This window comes from Corylus avellana, chromosome 5 (assembly GCF_965113065.1).
Source record: "Corylus avellana chromosome 5, dhCorAvel1.hap1.2, whole genome shotgun sequence".
Taxonomy (NCBI): domain Eukaryota; kingdom Viridiplantae; phylum Streptophyta; class Magnoliopsida; order Fagales; family Betulaceae; genus Corylus; species Corylus avellana.
Genome location: NC_142494.1, coordinates 11,534,657 through 11,554,156, shown reverse-complemented (window position 1 = coordinate 11,554,156; position 19,500 = coordinate 11,534,657).

Here is a 19,500-nt window from a genome sequence, read left to right as displayed (position 1 = left end):
GATCACATGGGTATTATTACTGCAAGTGTTTGACCTTGAGATTAGAGACAAGAATGGCAATGAGAATGTGGTGGTAGATCACCTGTCTAGACTACTCCATGAGGAAGAAGGAGATGAGTTTCCATTGAATGAAAATTTTTCAAATGAGCAGTTGTTTGTAGTTGAGGTCCAACTTCCATGGTATGCTGATATCGTGAATTACATAACTACCAAGGTTTTTCCTCCAAGTATGTCTAGTCAAGAAAGGAATAGGTTGATGACTATATCTAGACAATACCATTGGGATGACCCCTATCTTTTCAGAAGAAGAACATTTGAGCATTTTGTAGCATTGTCATCAGTTTGCTTGTGGAGGACACTTTGGGGTCAAGAGAGCAGCTCTTAATGTATTACAATCCGGTTTCTATTGGCCTAATGTGTTTAAAGATGCCTTTTTGTTTTACAGCTCTTGTGATAGATGCCAGAGGACAGGTAACATCTCGTCCAAAAATCAGATGCCATTGAAAAATATTCTAGTAGTAGAGCTCTTCGATGTATGGGGCATCGACTTCATGGGTCCATTTCCTAACTCATCTGGTTATTTTTATATTCTTGTGGGTGTGGATTATGTGTCTAAATGGGTCAAGGCTGTCCCCTCAAAGACTAATGATCACAAAGTGGTTGTGAAGTTTTTGCAAGAAACATCTTTGCTCGGTTTGGACCGCCAAGGGCAATCATTAGTGATGGAGGTAGCCACTTCAACAACTATGCCTTTGCTTCTTTGATAAAGAAGTATGGCATCACACATAAGGTTGGCACTCCATACCATCCCCAAACCAGTGGTCAAGTGGAGATCAGCAATAGAGAGATCAAAGGCATCCTAGAACGGACAGTAAATCCCAGTAGGAAGGATTGGTCTCTGCGCTTGAATGATGCACTATGGACCTATAGGACTGCCTACAAGACGCCTATTGGTATGTCTTCATATCGATTGCTCTTAGGGAAAGCATGTCATCTACCAGTAGAGTTGGAGCACATAGCGTATTGGGCCATCAAGAAGTTTAACTTTGATATGAAACTAGCTAGTGACAAGAGGAAGCACCAACTAAATGAACTAGAGGAATTGAGACGTGATGCATATGAGAACGCCAAGCTCTACAAGGAAAGAACCAAAGCATACCATGACAAGCAACTAGTCAGGAAAGAGTTTCATGTAGGACAGAAGGTATTGATTTATAATTCAAGATTGAAACTTTTCCCTGGTAAGCTTAAGTCAAGGTGGTCTGGACCTTGTATTGTTACCCAAGTATTCCCTCATGGAGCTCTGGAGGTTCACAGCCCACAAACAAATCAGTCATTCAAAGTGAATGGACACAAAGTGAAGCCATACATTGAAATGAACTTTGCACCAATAGATCAAGATTTGGCATCACAAGATTTGGCACTCCATTCTATCCAATATGCAGCACCACCAAGTGCACTTGAGCCACAGTCAGTGGAGTTCAAGTGCATCTCCCCAAAAGAGTAGCACTGAAGGTACTAGTGGAAGCGTTTGAGCAGTCCAAGAGCTCGAGCGCATCTACTTAGATCAGTGGTACTGAGGCCACTGCATACGATACAAAATTCTATTCCTTGATTTCCTTTCCACTGTGTCACAATTTTTTTTCCTCATTTTCCGTAATACTTTTAGTGTTCTTACTTATATTTTGTGTCTTTTTTTTTTTTTTTTAATTTCAGTAAGTTGCTGTTCATTCTGCAATTTCAAAAAAAAAAAAAAAAAAAAAAAAAAAAAAAAAAACTAAATTTTTGTGTTTTTAATCTCTAGTACTGTGTTCGAGCGCATTACCACCACACACGCACAGAGCTGCATGAGTGCAATCGAGCGCACCTTGTGCGCGATTGAGCGCACTCGGGCAGCAGTTCATGTGACCTATTTTAGGTCACTTTCCCCATCTCCCCCCACTCCTTTTCCCTGCAGCGTACACTCCCAAACCAGCAATCACTGCCCAATCTGCATACACCCAATCTGTACCGTACACCACCACTCATTTCCACCGGCATTATATCACCCCCACCGCACCTCCATGACAACGTTCTCCTCTCCAACCACCACTTACCACCACACAACACTCAAACCCATTCCCCCCTTCCCCTATGTCCACCTCAACTCCGCTTTTTCCCAATCTCCTTTTTTTTTTTTTCAAAATTTTTGCAATTTGTGGGTGTTTCTCCACCCACATTTGCCTCTGTGGTTGGATTTTCCTTGTTTTGCAAGGGGTTTGGGTAGTTGTTGCTATGATTTTGAAACCTTGGTCATACCACTACACACCAAGTGTTCGACAAAATTCCTGAACCAGGCTCACCATGCCGAAAGCTCGAACTTCATCCTCTCGGGGCTCTGATACCCAATCTATTTCCTCCCCACCCACTTGTGAGGAGCGTCAACTGCTGTTTGAGACCACTTTTGCCATTAGAGAGGATTTCAACATCTTAAAGCTACCAGATGGGCGATTGCCGAATTCAAGCACCAGGGTGCTAAAGAAGCTATTCAAGCAGGTCACCTCCACTGTATACAAAAAATTGGTGACCGAATTCTATGCCAATCTATCTCACGATTGCAACACGCCGGCTGCTATGTCCTCCACAGTTCATGACCAAGCCATTGAGGTGACTTCATCTGACATTGCCACGGCTCTACAATGCAATGATGAGCACCCCCCCGAAGGAGCGCAGCTTGCAGAGCAACCTCCCAGATTATACATGGCAGAAATCATTGAGGACAAGTGTCAAGGGCAATATGCCAAGACACATCATAATGCCGGCAGCAAGTCCAAGCTACCTCCACAACTTTGGCTTGTGGACTCTATTCTGAACTGCAATGCCTTTCCCTTGGGGCTCAAGACTCAAAGGCATGATCAATTCTTGCAAACACTTTACGCCTTTCATAAAGGTGCTTGGTGTTCCATTCCTGCAATCATCTGGAATCAAATTCACAAGTTCTGGAATGGGGTGCATGTTGAGGGAGCTGAGTACACCCACTCATGGAGGCTACTTTTTTCGTACTTAATCACTTACATCCTCCAGAAAAAGGACATCAAGGGCACCTCAACAGATGAGCCAGTCACCACGACCCCCAAGTTTGGCATTCACCAATGGAACCAAATCTGTTCCCATATGCCTAGGGTGCCTCAAGCACCAGCAGCTAAAGCGGAGGAGTTCAAGGCAAAGCCGATGGCAGAAGATGAACCTCCAGCTAAGCAGGAAGCTGCAAAAGAGGAGGCGACTGTCACCTTGCTTGTAGCGCAATATCGTTCCATTAGTGAAGAAGTGGCAGGACTTCGGGCAAGAGCTCGCAAATCAACGACAGGAGGCTCGGGAGGATAGAATTGCGACAAATCAGAGATTTGCTGCCTTAGAAGAGCTGATGTGGTCCATTTTACGCCGATTGCCACCACCATCAAGAGCATCTTCTTTGGGATAGCACTGAGAGGGGATCATCGTCTGGCTGAAGACATTAAACTTAGCACTCATGGGAGGCACCCCATAATTTATCTTGTTATTTTGTTTTAGTGTCTTTCACTTAATCTTTTTATTTATCTTTAGTTTTGTTTTGTTTCATTTTACTTGTTTTCGTGTTTTCTTATTTTACAGGGACATGTGTGCTTCGTTTCAAGTTTGAGGGTGTGCTATGAGCCATGCTTTCTAGACCATTTTGTCCATATCCCGGGTAAATTCTTTCCTTGTTTTCGACACATTGGGGACAATGTGTCATTTAAGTTTGGGGGTATGGGAACACCTTACACACACTTTGTCCCAGTTTTATGTTGTTAGCTTTGTTTGTTGTGTTGTTAAAAAAAAAAAAAAAAAAAAAAAAAAAAAAAAAAAAAAATTGCATGTTAATGTTGCCTTAAAATTTTGGTTAATCTGAAAGAATTATGGTTTGATTTCATTAGTGAGCTTAAAATTTTGAAAACACGATCTAATGATAGAATTTGTTAAATTTGGTTACTTGCTTAGGACAATTGAGAATTCACATGTTTAATCTGATCACACACAAGCACATTAGCACATAATTTGTAGGGTATGACACGAAAGTCTGATGTGTGTGTTTTTATGTCTTGGGTGAAACTGGATGACTTATTAGATAGATACTTTGGCATATATATATGTGATAAAAATAAATAAATTAATTAAAAAAAAATCATTGATAAACTTTTCACTAAGTAACTGGACCTCTTGCCTCAAAGCATTAAGTGTTCACGTCAAAAGGTGAAGAATTTTGATTTGATTAATATCATGGTTAGTTTGGCTTCGTAGCCTTTTTTACTCAAGTTAGTAAGTCCTTAGGGGTGTTTTACACCTAATGCCCTAAAATCACCTGATTTGGGAGTCATTGACTTAACACTCGTTACATGGGTCAATTACAAAGCTTAAGGGAACTAAACATTGCACAACCTGACCAAAAAAAAGAAAGAAGAAGAAATATATGCCATAGCTATTCATTCTAATAAGGATTTCAGTTAATTTTGAGATATTGAGACACTGCACATTGGAAGTAATTGGAAGCTTCATATTTATGTGCTAGGTTCACTTTACACTATTTTCAAACTTGTGATGTTTTAGCATGTCCTTAGTAAGTAATTAAACATTGAGATTTCAATTCATAGTGAAGATGGAGTTTATCTTTTTAAGCTTGCTAATGAATGAAAATCATGATCTTGAGTGATATTTTAATTTTTGGGATAACATGAACTGTGCATGATGTTTGTGGGTAACATTTCTAGAAAATCCTCACGAGACTCCACTCGTCCTCTAGAGAATTCCTAGGGTTTTAAAAGGCTTGTTACATATGCTAAATGCAATCATACATCCCACGAAAGATGGATTTATCTTTTTGTTTTCTGCTTTTCGATTTAGTTTTTAAGTTTCGTATTGCTAAGGAACTAGCAATATGTAAGTTTGGGGGTGTGTTAAGTGCCAAAATATTCATATTTTATCCCTTAACTTACATTTGTTAATTCCTTAATTTTGATCAATTTATGTCAATTTTAGCTCTTTTATGTGTTTTCTTTGTTTTTGTAGGCCTTTGGAAGAAAAGGAAGCAATCTCGAAAGTTTCGAGCTTAAAGAGTTATTTTGAGAAAGAATACAGGCTCTGGTAGTGCAATCGATCGTAGTGGAGCTATGATCGAGCGCACTACAGGCGAAGACCACGAGCGCAAGGCATGCGCTCGTGTGCACCAAAGGCAGCCTTGATCGCACCTACGATCGAGCGCCAACACGAAGGATCGATCGTAAACCTACGATCGATCGTACACGGGCTTCGATCGAGCACACCCGTGCGTGAGGAGCAAGCCAACCACCAGCCTTGACATGGAATGTGTGATTTTAGGGTTTTGTAGCTTTGTGCGAACTAGGGCTCAAACCCTACGATTTTTAGGGTTTCTAGAATACTCCTAAGGCTTATAAATAGACCCTTAAACCTCTAGAATAGACACACAATTTCCAAAGAGAAGAATTGGAGCTCTTCAAGTTCAGGTTTCGGGTTTATTCTTTTCCTTTCACTTTTTATTTTATGAAGATGTTTAACATCAAACTCAAGTGTAACTAATTTACTTGGTAGGGCTAGATTGAAGCCCTAATTATGTTTATTTAATATTCAATATTGGCGCCCTTGTGATGATCATGTTGTGATATTTAACTTGATTAATTCATGCTTTCATGAATTCCTCATATGTGTTTGTCTTATCAACATATGGATGCGGTATGGACTAGTTAGTTAAATCAATTTGGATGACCGAATCCTGGGTTTAGTAAAAGTAACAAAAGAAATTCACGTCGGATTCTTGGGTTAATCAACATGGGGAACCGGGAGTAGACACCCATGCCCTAGGCCTCATGTGTTTATCGATTTCCACAAATTCATGCTTTCTTAAAGAACAACTTAGTAGACAACCATGCTAAATCCTTTAAGAAAGAAAAGAATTAGAGCAGACACCCATGCCTAATTTGTTGCTTAGGGAAATCAATAGCTTAAGGAGTAGACACCCATACCCTTAGGTTGACAAACATTAAGTATGCATAACATGATCAAAGCATTGGCATATTGTTATATTATCTAAATATAATTAGTGGTGGATATCAAAGCCCTACCTTTTATTATTATCAACTCAAAATCAATATTTGTTTTGTTTTACTTACGGAATTTATTTTAGGCAAAATTTAGCAATCCTGGTGGGAATGCTCCCGTACTTGCACCATATACTACTATGTTGATGTTGTGGAAAAATATACCTAAATTAATAGGTAAATAATTGTACGTTTTAACTCGCAAGTGCACAAGATCAAAACAATAGTGTAGTGCAGCAAGTACGAGGTCGAACCCACGAAGATTGTGATTTTGCTTAGAATTAATTAAAAACATCAATTTGTCACTGAATTGATATTGTGAAAAAGAAATAAAAAGATATAAAGATAAAATATAGATAAAGGCAAGGCTTTGATAGCCACCACTAATTATGCTCAATTAATATAACAATATGCCAATGATCCAATTATATTATGAATACCTAATGTTTGCCAACCTAAGGGCATGGGTGTATACTCCTTAAGCTATTGATTTCCCTAAGCAATGAGTTAGGCATGGGTGTATACTCTAACTCTTTTCTTTCCAAAAGGATTTAGCATGTTATATACTAAGTTGTTCTTTAGAAAAGCATATGTTCTATGGAAATCGACAAACACATAAGGCCTAAGGCATCGGTCTATACTCCCGATTCCCCATGTTGATTAACCCAAGAACCGCGGTGTGGATTCTTTTGTTACTTATGTTAAACTCAGGACTCGGTCATCCAAATTGATTTAACTAACTAGTCCATACCACATGCATATAATGGCCAGTCACATACATATGAGGAATTCATGAAAATAGGAATTAATCAAGTTAAGCAACACAATATGATTATCACAAAGGCGCCAACATTGAAATATTAAATAAACATAATTAGGGCTTCAATCTAGCCCTCCTTAAGAGTTAGTTACACATAATTAAAATAAAAGACAAAAGAAAAGGAAAAGAAAGAACCGAAAACCGCTCCTAGAAGTAGCCTTCAAATTCCTCTCCCCAAGTTGTGCCTCTTCTAAGGATTTTAGAATGAATTAAATTGTGAGGCTTAGGAGTCTATTTATAGAGCTTAGGAGAGTCCTAGAAGCCCTAATAATCCTAGGAAATTCGGAGTTTTAAGTCCAAGTCCAATTAGGATAAGAAAACCTAAGTCCAAATCGGAGTAGGATTGCCCAAAACTGCGGTCTTAACTTGCGGCGCGATTTTGACCTTGCAGCGCTCCGAATTGGGGAAATACTATTTCACAATGAATTGTAGAATTTTGAGTTAGCTTTCCAATTCCCTTGAATCACCTTAATCGGATATCTGAGCTGAAAGTTATGGTTAAAATACCGAGACATGTGCAGAATCAAATTTTGCATCCAATCCGATTTGTCTTCATTGTGAGAAATTCCGAATTGATCATTTCCTCTATTTGATTAAACTTAACCATGATTGGCTAAGCTCAAACATATCTTCTAGGTCTTCCCAATTTGCCCTTTAAGCTTGTAATTCTTCCAGAAACGCTTTCTTTTCTTCCAAAAGCCTAAAAAACAAAGAAAATACAAAAAGGAAGTAAAATAGCCTAATTAACCAAAACCAAAGGATTAAAACATGCAAGTTAAGAGCTGAAAATATGAATATTTTAGCACTTATCACACCCCCAAACTTACATATTGCTAGTCCCTTAGCAATACAAAACTAAAAACAAGACTGGAAAAACAGAAAACAAAAGATAAATCCATCTTTCGTGGGATGTACGATTGCATTTAGCATATGCAACAAGCCTTTTAAACCCCTAGGAATTCCCTAGTGGACGAGTGAAGTCTCGTGAGGGTTTTCTAGAAATGTTACCCACAAACATCATGCAAGAGTTTATGCTATCCGAAAATTAAGGTATCACTCAAAACCATGATTCTCATTCATTAGCAAGCGTAAAAAGATAAACTCCATCTTCACAATGAATTGGAATTTTAAAATTTAATTACTTACAAAAGACATGCTAAGACATCACAAGTTTGAAAACAGGGTAAAGTGAACTAGCACATAAATATGAAGCTTCTAATTATTCTAATGTGACATGTCTCAATATCTCAAAGTTCACTGAAATCCTTATTAGAATGAACAACAATGGCATATTTGTCTCTTTTTCTTTTTTTTTTTTTCTTCTTCATCAGGTTGTGCAATGCTTGATTCCCTTAAGCTTTCTAATTGACCCATGTAACGAGTGTTAAGTCAATGACTCCCAAACCAGATGGTTTTAGGGCATTAGTTGTAGAGACACCCTTAGGACTTACTCACTCGAGTCAAAAAGGCTACGAAACCAAACTAACCATGACATTAACCAAATCAAAATCCTTCACCTTTTGACGTGAACACTCAATGCTTTGAGACAAGAAGTCCAGTTACTCAGTGAAAAGCTTATCAATGATCATTTTTTTTCTTTTTCTCTTTTTTTTTTCTCTTTTTTTTCACATATATATATATGCCAAGGTATCCATCTAATAAATCATCCAGTTTCACTTAAGACATAGAAACACACACATCAGACTTCATGTCATACCTCACAAATTATCTACTAATGTGCTTGTGTAAGATCAGATCAAACATGTGAATTCTCAACTGTCCTAAGCAAGTAATCAAACTGAAAAACTCAATTATTAGATCATGTGTTCAAAATTTTAAGCTCACCAATGAAATCAAATCACAATTTTTTTAAGATCAACCAAAATTTTAAGACAAACATGAACATGCATATATTTTTTTCTTTTTGATTTTTTTCACAAATAAAAATAAAATAAAACTAGGACAAAGTGTGTGTAAAGTGTCTCCCATACCCCTAAACTTAAATGACACATTGTCCCCAATGTGTCTAAATAAAGGAAAGAGTGTACCCGGGAGATGGTTGACATCGTCTTTGGAAAGCATGGCTCATAGCACACCCCCAAACTTGAAGTGAGGCACACTTGTCCCTGCAAAATAAGAAAACACACAAACAAGTAAAAAGAAACAAAACTAAAAATAAATAAAAAAATAAAAAAATTAACTTAAAACACTCTAAACAAAACAAAATTAAAAGATAACTATGGAATGCTGCCCAAGTGCGCTCGATCGCACTTGCGCAAGGCTGTGCGTGGGTGATGTGCGCTCAAGCGCACACAAGATGTGTTTGATTGCACTAACAAAATGTACAACAGCCAAAAGTCAGTTACTGTGCTCGATCGTACTCATGGTGCGCTCGATCGCATTAACAAAATGCAATAAAACACAAGTGGAGACCTGCGCTTGATCGCACGTAGGTTGCGATCAATCGCAATAACAGAATGTAAAAACATGACAAAAGACTTAAAATACTAAAACACCAAAGTAAAATAAAACACAAAGGAAAAAACAAACAAACAAACAAACAAACAAAAGGATATGCTATGGGGTGCCTCCCATGAGCGTTAAGTTTAACGTCTTCAGCCAGACTGTGGCACTTTAAACTTGAAGCACCAATCTTTCCTTCTCTTGCACCAAAGGGAATGAATCTTTTTTGCCACACGGTGCTTCTGAGAGTTTCTAGATTGGGGAAGACCACTCTGAGTTTTCTCAAACAATTGCTCATCTGGTGGGGAATCATGTATTGGAATAAAATAGGAAGAAAACTCAGGAAGCTTCTCTATCTTGATGTCCTCAATTTTCTCATGTGGTAGCTCTAACAGACTTCTCTCTTGGCCTCTTGGTGTTTCAGGAATGAGAGCTAATGGTGAAAAAATCTTAGCGCTCTCTTCTTTTTCCTGATGTGGCTCCTGTGGAATTTCAGTGTGCTCCTCTTTCCCCTCTTCCACTTGATTTTCAGTCACCTCTTCACTCCTCAATGTGACGGCTTGCTCATGATAGTAGGTGCACTCTTCCTCCATGTATTGTTCATTGGGGTGTTCTATCATCTGCCCTTGACATTCTTCTTCTTGGTATTGGTAAGGCCTATTGATGCGAAATGTACTCAGCTCCTCGGCCAATTGCCCCATTTGCACTTCTAGTCTTTGAATGGCTTGATCAGTCTGTGTATTGAATTGTTTTTGATCAGCCGTGAATTGTTGTTGTGAAGTCACAAATTGTCGTATAAGATCCTTCAGGTCATCCTTCTCTGGCTCTTGAGCTGGTTGGACTGCTTGTTGAGGGTTGCTTTTCTAGTATGGTGTGTCCCGTTGCAGATGTGAGATTTTTTGGACAGTCATGGCCTTGACAATCATGTCCAATTTCTTCTCTATGGCAGCCATCTGATCTTGTAGTGGTGAATCTGATTGAGAGGAATATGCATGATTTTCAAGAGCTTCAGCTTGCCACGGGAAATTTGACTGTTGGCTCCAGGTTGGGTTGCGGGAATCAAGATAGTTGTCGTTCCCCGGTCTAAAGATCGATGTGTTCTTATGCCCAAAAATTTTGTTAGGAATTTGTCTTATTGAAGGACATTCTCTAACATGGTGATAAGGGTCGTGGCATAAAGAACACGGTCCATGGGGTGTCGGAATGCCTCCCCACATATGTGAAATAAAATAACAAAAAGAAGTTAAAATTAAAAACAAAATTAAAACAAAATTAAAAACTTACTAATATGCAGACTCGAATAACCCTGCAAGACACAAAAGAAAAAAAAAATTAGATCTATAATTAGTGCAATAACTGTGCTGCTCTCTGGATGTGCGATCAATCGCACCATGAGGTGTGCTCGATCGTACTGGTGCGCTCGATCGCCCTGGTTGGGCGATCGATCGCACCTCCAGAGGCAAAACAGAAACTGCGGGAGAAACTAGAAAAACAGAAAAATTTAAACCAAAAATAAATCAACAGAAAAAAAAATTCCAAACAAAATCAAACAATCCCCAGCAACGGCGCCAAAAACTTGTTGTACAAAAATCTACCTAAATTAATAGGTAAATAATTGTACGTTTTAACTCACAAGTGCACAAGATCAAAACAATAGTATAGTGCAGCAAGTACGAGGTCGTACCCACGGAGATTGTGATTTTGTTTAGAATTAATTAAAAACATCAATTTGTCACTGAATTGATATTGTGAAAAAGAAATAAAAAGATATAAAGATAAAATAAAGGTAAAGGCAGGGTTTTGATATCCACCACTAATTATGCTCAATTAATATAACAATATGCCAATGATCCAATCATATTATGAATACCTAATGTTTGCCAACCTAAGGGCATGGGTGTATACTCCTTAAGCTATTGATTTCCCTAAGCAACGAGTTAGGCATGGGTGTATACTCTAACTCTTTTCTTTCCTAAAGGATTTAGCATGGTATATACTAAGTTGTTCTTTAGAAAAGCATATGTTCTATGAAAATCGACAAACACATGAGGCCTAGGGCATAGGTGTATGCTTCTGGTTCCCCATGTTGATTAACCCAAGAACCGCGGTGTGGATTCTTTTGCTACTTATGTTAAACCCAGGACTCGGTCATCCAAATTGATTTAACTAACTAGTCCATACCACATGCATATAATGGCCAGTCACATACATATAAGGAATTCATGAAAATAGGAATTAATCAAGTTAAGCAACACAATATGATTATCACAAAGGCGCCAATATTGAAATATTAAATAAACATAATTATGGCTTCAATCTAGCCCTCCTTAAGAGTTAGTTACAGATAATTAAAATAAAAGACAAAAGAAAAGGGAAAGAAAGAACCGAAAACCGCTCCTAGAAGTAGCCTCCAAATTCCTCTCCCCAAGTTGTGCCTCTTCTAAGGATTTTAGAATGAATTGAATTGTGAGGCTTAGGGGTCTATTTATAGAGCTTAGGAGAGTCCTAGAAGCCCTAGTAATCCTAGGAAATTCGGAGTTTTAAGTCCAAGTCCAATTAGGATAAGAAAACCTAAGTCCAAATCGGAGTAGGATTGCCCAGAACTGTTGTCTTAACTTGCGACGCAATTTTGACCTTGCGACGCTCCGAATTGAGGAAATACTAGTTCACAACGAATTGTATTATTTTGAGTTAGCTTTCCATTGCCGCTTGAATCACCTTAATCGGATATCTGAGCTGAAAGTTATGGTTGAAATTCCGAGACATGTTCAGAATCCAATTTTGCATCCAATCCGATTTGTCTTCAATGTAAGAAATTCCGAATTGATCATTTCCTCTATTTGATTAAACTTAACCATGATTGGCTAAGCTCAACCATATCTTCTAGGTCTTCCCAGTTTGCCCTTTAAGCTTGTAATTCTTCCAGAAACGCTTTCTTTTCTTCCAAAAGCCTAAAAAATAAAGAAAATACAAAAAGGAAGTAAAATAGCCTAATTAACCAAAACCAAATGATTAAAACATGCAAGTTAAGGGCTGAAAATATGAATATTTTAGCCTTATCAGTTGACCTTGTGCAGCGGGTAAAACATACAATTATTTGCCTATTAATTTAGGTAGATATTTGCACAACAAAACATCCCGATATTTCTCTTCTTTCACACAAGCCAAGTGTCACGTCCCGATATTTGAACTAGCAAATATCGAAGTCGTGACGCTGCAACTTTAGAAAATACAATCTTACAGCGGAGTATGTATATTTTTTTCTTTTTCTATGACCTAGGAATAACTTACACAACACAGTTGAGCTGACTGAAATACCTCGAGGTGATATATTATTAAATAAAATAGAAACATGGTTTTCATTACAACATATGTACACACTAGGTGTACCAAATATATGCCACAGACGGCACCTAAATTAACATAGTAATATCTATTAAGTTTACACACATCACCATACATAATAAAAGCGATTAACATAAATGAGACTTGCTCTATAGAGTAAGCATAAATCCTGCAGCAGATGGTCTATCAACCATCAAAACCAGTAAAAGGACCATCGTCCTCACTTTCTATCCCTGCATCAAGATCTATGTAAAGATGACGTTATCATATTTACATAGGCAAACAAGTGAGTAATCTATTTTCCTAGATATATAGACTAAAAAGACTAGTTTGAACAAATAAGATTAAAGACTAAAATATATAATAATGAATGAGTTGTGAATGCAGCGTAATGACAGATTAGTTTGTGTTTTATGATAATCTTTCTTCATACCTCTTCTCATGAGCTCTCAGCCCGCTTACGTCCGTTATGTCCCTCACACTTTAGAGGTTTACCTGTTTGGTGCTGGCAACTACACCGCCCCAGCTTAGTTATATATTAGGCCTTTTGGACGGTTATATACCCCCATCCACTGAGATACCGACAGTTCCTCGCGGCAATCCACCCAGCTTATTCTTAAGGTGGCTATCTTATCAGCCCATTTTATTAGACACATTATGCAGCAGTTGTATTGCAAAATTATATCAATAAGACAAAATAAGGATTCCTATAACAATAAAACAAAGCTAGTACTCAGTAAGTATATCCATACTTACTCTCCTTAGTGTAGTATTCTGCTCCACTTCTGTATATAATACATACATACAAACAATACTTAGTTCATTCTCCAACAATATCATTGTTTAAAGACCCTCATCTTTTATATTTATTTATTATCCGTCACTTCATCTTTACTTACTCATTTTATTATATTAATCTAAGATAATTACTTATAACTAGCTTTATGCCTGAATTCATTTTTGGTGATGAGGCTAATGGCCAGTATCACTAAATACAAACAAGTATTATAAATAATATACATAAAACATGACGCATATTTTGGAGATGAGACCAATGGTCCGTACCTACCAAAGTATGAATCAAAATTTAAATGACAATAAAAGAAATGACTGAATGTAAATACTGAATTCATATTCTGGGGATAACCGCCAAAAATATGAATTAAAATTTAAATGACATAAAAGAAATAACTGAATGTAAATAATGCATATTTCGGGGATGAGATCAAATGGTCCTTACCGCGAGAAATATGAACAGAAATTTAAATGACATAAAAGAAATAACTGAATGTAAATAATGCATATTTCGGGGATGAGATCAAATGGTCCTTACCGCCAGAAATATGAACAGAAATTTAAATGACATAAATGAAATAACTGAATGTAAATAATGCATATTTCGGGGATGAGATCAAATGGTCCTTACTGCCAGAAATATGAACAGAAATTTAAATGACATAAAAGAAATGACTGAATGTAAATACCGTAAAGTAAATAATATATAGATAATATTATAAGTCCTTAATTGATTTTGTCCACTAACTCTTTATTATTAATTCACTTGTATCCATTACTTTATTTTACATTATACGCTTATTGGGTCTTTAAACAATTAAATGAGGACAAGTAATAAAAGCAATAAATCATGATATTTATACAAGAAACACTTACCCAATAATCCTTTAGAAGTAAAACTCCACCAAATCTTCTCTAGGTAGCTAGTTTTAGAAAAACGCTTGAACACTACAAGAAAGATCTAGGCTATATGGTATTTGACTAGAACTAAGAAGTAAAATGAAAGGAGGAGCAAACAATTTTACTTGTTCTAAGATTGTAAAAACTTAAGTGAAAGTGAAAGTGACTATAGCTTAGGCTCTATTTATAAGAGAATGAATGGTTAGGATTTATTTTTAAACCTTTGATCTAAGGGTTGAGATGGATTTAACCAAAAGAATGAACCTAGTCCATATTTCATGCTCTATACCAAATAGTATTTTCGTCCAAAATGTGTATTCCGATCCATTTTTCAATGTCCAAACCTACTCCGATTGACATGAAATTTTGAGAGTAGATAGAGGACTCCGAGACAAACATTTTATATTTTTGGTTCAACTTCATCCGAGTTCGTTTGAGTCTATTTTTGGCCTATACAAAGTTTCCAATTCAACTTAGGCTTTAACTATTTGCATTCCCACTTGGCCACTTGTCTTATTAAATCATTATAATCATGATATTTACTATAACCATCATTACTAGAAGACTTTAAGCTTTCAACAAAGGTGGCTAGCCTTGGTATCTTTCTTTAGCAGTTTTAATCTCATTTAGACAGTATGAAAATTAAGACACTGTTTTTTAGGCTAAAAAACTGAAAAGCTTCAAATTAATTTATGACTTCGCTAAACACCAATATAAATAATTTATTCACTAGATTGGGTTTGATTATGCCCATAAACATATTAGTGAAGCTAAATTTTTAGAATTGAAGTAATATACATAAGAGGTCAAAAATCAATGTAATATACCTTTAACACTAAATAGTTATTTAATATCATTAATCCACATATCATTGTTCTAATTTATCGATTATATTTTTAATCTATTTAATATTATTTAAATAAGAGTTTTAAAATCTAGGTCGTTACACCAAGTATCCTGAACACCCACTTCTCAGTAATTTGGTCGCTTGTAGTGTAGATATCAATATCATACTTAGTAAGTAAGAATACTTACAGTGGGTTACAGGATACTTGGCTTGCACGAAAGAAGAGAAATATCGGGATGTTACAAATGGTATCAAAGCATTACCCAGCTTGAGATGGTGGAAACGTGCACAAGCCTATGAGGGTCGCTAGTGGACATGCGTTGGTGATGCCAAAAGTGGGTTATATTATGAGGGTCGTCAGTTAAGACGCCACAAGATTTATAAGGGCCAAAAGTTAATGGCCGAGAATGAAGAAATTCCCTGAGGATTGCCATTGGTGACACTGGTGCCCAAGAATGCTTTGAATGTTTAAAGTTATATGGTAACTTGGGTAAGTTATGGTTTAAGTATGGTTTGTTTTTAAATTGGGTCGCTTAATTTGAAGATAGGTGACAATTTATGAACTCTAATTTTTGGACGAAATTCCTTTAAGGAGGGAAGATTGTAGATTCTCATATTTTTTAAAGTCTTATTTTAGAGATATTTATTTGATGATATTTATTGTTGAGGTAGAAATATTTATTTTATGATATATTATTCATATTAGGTAATGATATTTATTGTTGAGGTAGAAATATTTATTTGATGATATATTATTCACATTAGGTAATGATATTTATTCTTGAGGAATTTATTAGATCATATGAATATTATGGGAATGAAAATTGATTTGAGGTTATTACATCATGAGGTTTGATTTTATATGAGAGATTATATTTTGATTTTAATTGGGTGATTTAAGAGATATCATAATTGAAGATTTATTAATATATTTTGGAGTATGATTATAATAATTGATGATTGATTTAATGTGTTTTGAGTGATATTTGTTGGATTCAAGTTATTAATGGAAGTTAGGATTTTATTAGATTTGTTTTTAATAAATTGGAGTGAAATCCAACCGACTTCCTATTTTGTCTCTCTTTTAACCTTCCTCCTCTCACACACGTACATCTCCCTACCCACTTTAAATATTTTTTTTATCTTTATTTTCCTTTATAACCACATAGAGAGATTGAGATAAAATCAGAGAAAGGAGATTGAGAGAGAAGGTGAGAAAGAGAGTTTGGGAGAGAGAGAGACAATGAGTTTCGACAAATAATTACCTTTGATGATTCATTCCTGCAACCCACTGTAAGTATTCTTACTTACTGAGTGTGATATTGATATCCAATAATACGGATTCTTGTGGTTTTGTAACTTGTTTGGCTTTTTGATATATATGATTCAACAATTATTTATGTTGTTGGAAATCAATTGACTCATTACTTCACAGTTTTTGTAGTGCTTGCAGGAATGAAAAATCAAGGTAATTATACAGTTGTGATTAGAGATTCATATTGAGATGTACAGAGATTCCAAGTTGGTTAAGTTTTGTCTAGAGTTTAGACTGTCGAATAGATTTGTATAAATGCCTTGTATGGCATAGCTTTGGGTATTTTTGTATAAAGAAAAATATTTTAATGGTATTGTCTTGTATTCATAATTACAGTTTTTCCGCTGTATGAGATTATTTCAGCGTAACACTCGAATTTATTTACAAGATTGAAGTAGAGAAATATCAGGATGTTACAGCACCACAAGTAGGCTCCAGTGTACTCGTGCTGAAAAGTCCAGAAGATGCTGAAATTGATAAGGAAAGCTTTTTTAGGTCTCCAAATCCGACTAGGAGATTGAATTACGGTTTTTCTGGGATTCTTAGGGCTTCTAGGGTTTGTTTTACACTCTATAAATAGGCCTCTGAGCCTTGAAGAGAGGTGTGCTTAGTTTTAAACAAAAATTATCTTCTTGGAGGCTTGGAGAGTTGAAGAGAAGAGGAACATGACAGGAGGCCATCCCAACACCAGGATGAGAAACTGATTCGTAATAGGGTGTAGATGTAGCCATTTCCAAGTAACAATGGTTTAATTGTATTTTAATTTGGGTTTTCTATATGCATGATGATTGTATAACTGTGAGAATTGATCTTTAATGTTTATATTCAATCACTATGAATTTCATCTCTTGTATTAGAAAGCTTTTTATATTGATTGAATTCAATCATTTATATTTTCTGTGATTATATGAATGATTCTTATACAATGATTTTAATTGACATATGATCAATAGAATTTGATAGGCCATGCCTTGGGAAGACGAATTGTACTACACCCTAGTTTAGTATAATTTAGGTAGACAGTTTGTGCTAACCGAATATGAGTCATGCTTATTCATTGATTGTGTCTAGCCTATTAAGGAATTAGATAATCCATACCTAGAGAAGACGGATCGTAACGCATCTTAGTGCTTAGGTGGACAGTCTATGCCAACCGAAGATGGATTATACTTATTTCTTAATGATGGTAATTTCTTGACTACTCGAGTGAGACGAGCCATATATCATGCATAATATGAATTTTCCTTATTAATTTATGTGACCATTGTTATGCGGTTAGTGGTGAAATCAACCCCCTACCTAATACTATTTATCTTTACTTTTACTTTTGTCTATTTAGTTTAAAAACAAAACAAATCAATCATCTTTTAAATGGATTTATATTTAATCTTGAAAGGCTTGATAACAACACCCATGTAGTCCTTGAGGTTCGACACCCTCTATATAACCCTATCCCACAAAGATTCGTTCTATTGCGAGTTGTTATTTTTATTATTAATATTTTTTTGAAACAAAAAGATCACATCTACCTGTTTGGACATGTAACACCCCCAAAACTAGTATTGGCCAATTTTTTTAGGGTTATTGGCAATCCCTCCATTTCAGTGAACTGGATATTGTCTGAAGGTGTTGCCCATCGAGTACACTCGGAGTAGTTGTAACAGAAGGTGAAAATGACATATCCAAGTTATCTAAACTAAGTCACCAGGCATGCATATTTTATCAACAATCACAAGCAGAGAGTTACTACCAAAAGTACAGTTATTCTAATCAAACATGGTATAAGCATAAAGGTCTCCAGGCTTCCTTTCTCTAGAAGTCCTCTTAAAATAGATAACCTGACAAGCCACAAGCACTGCGTAAGTCTAAGGCTTAGTAAGTAAATTTCATAGTTGGGTATGATATGAGCTCTTGTTATAGGCATAAATAAACATGTATTTCGTTGTAGCAAGCAAATGAGGTGTTGCTTCTATAGTACACAACAAAATATAGTTTTGTTTTCTAAGTTGTGTAAGTGTAATCCCAGCGACAATCGCCTATAAGTTTTAATGCAGAAAACTAATGTTTTAATAGGTCATAACTATCATGTATTATCTACCCGAGATATTGCCCCTTCTTAGCACAGTTGGCACTATCCCGAGGGAACTGTGATATAATACCGATGCCCCTTTTATTGTATGCTACCATCTATAACTAGTAGCCCGACCGAGTTTGACATCAAGTGGCCCACACTACTAATAATGTGACCCATCAGTAAAACATGGCTATACCAATCACGAAACAATCATTGAATCCATACCTCATATAACACACATTTGGCCATAGAATCAATTATACATAGTAAGCCGACGACCATTATACTGCACGTACCGGTGTACCATGTCATACAATGCATCTCATTAATCAGTTATTAAGGCAATTACCAAATTGCGTAAAAAGTAAATATGTTCATAACATACGTGTGCTTAGTCACCTGGCATATCACACATTTTTAAAAAAAATAGTCGTAAGTATTTACTTACCTCATACGCTTGCTCGATTTTTCAGACATTTCGAACCCCTACTATAACGAGACGTAGCTTATCTCTATACGCTGTAGTAGAAAACCTATTATAAACACATAAGGTCCTATTCGAGAAGCAACCTAGCTAAAAAGGGTCATAATCCCTAATTTTACTCATTATGTGCACTGGTCGAACATTCCCTGCATACTGACCGAGCGTTTGGCCAAAAGCCTCTAACGTTCGACCAGTTTACAAAATGAGTAAAATTAGGGTTTATGACCTTTTACTTTGGTCTTTACTAGCTGATGTAGTCTCATGATAAGTATTATCTTTAATAACCAACATGAAACTAGTGAATTAGGGTTTAGAAATACATCTCATTTGTTTAATTAAATGAATAGGGT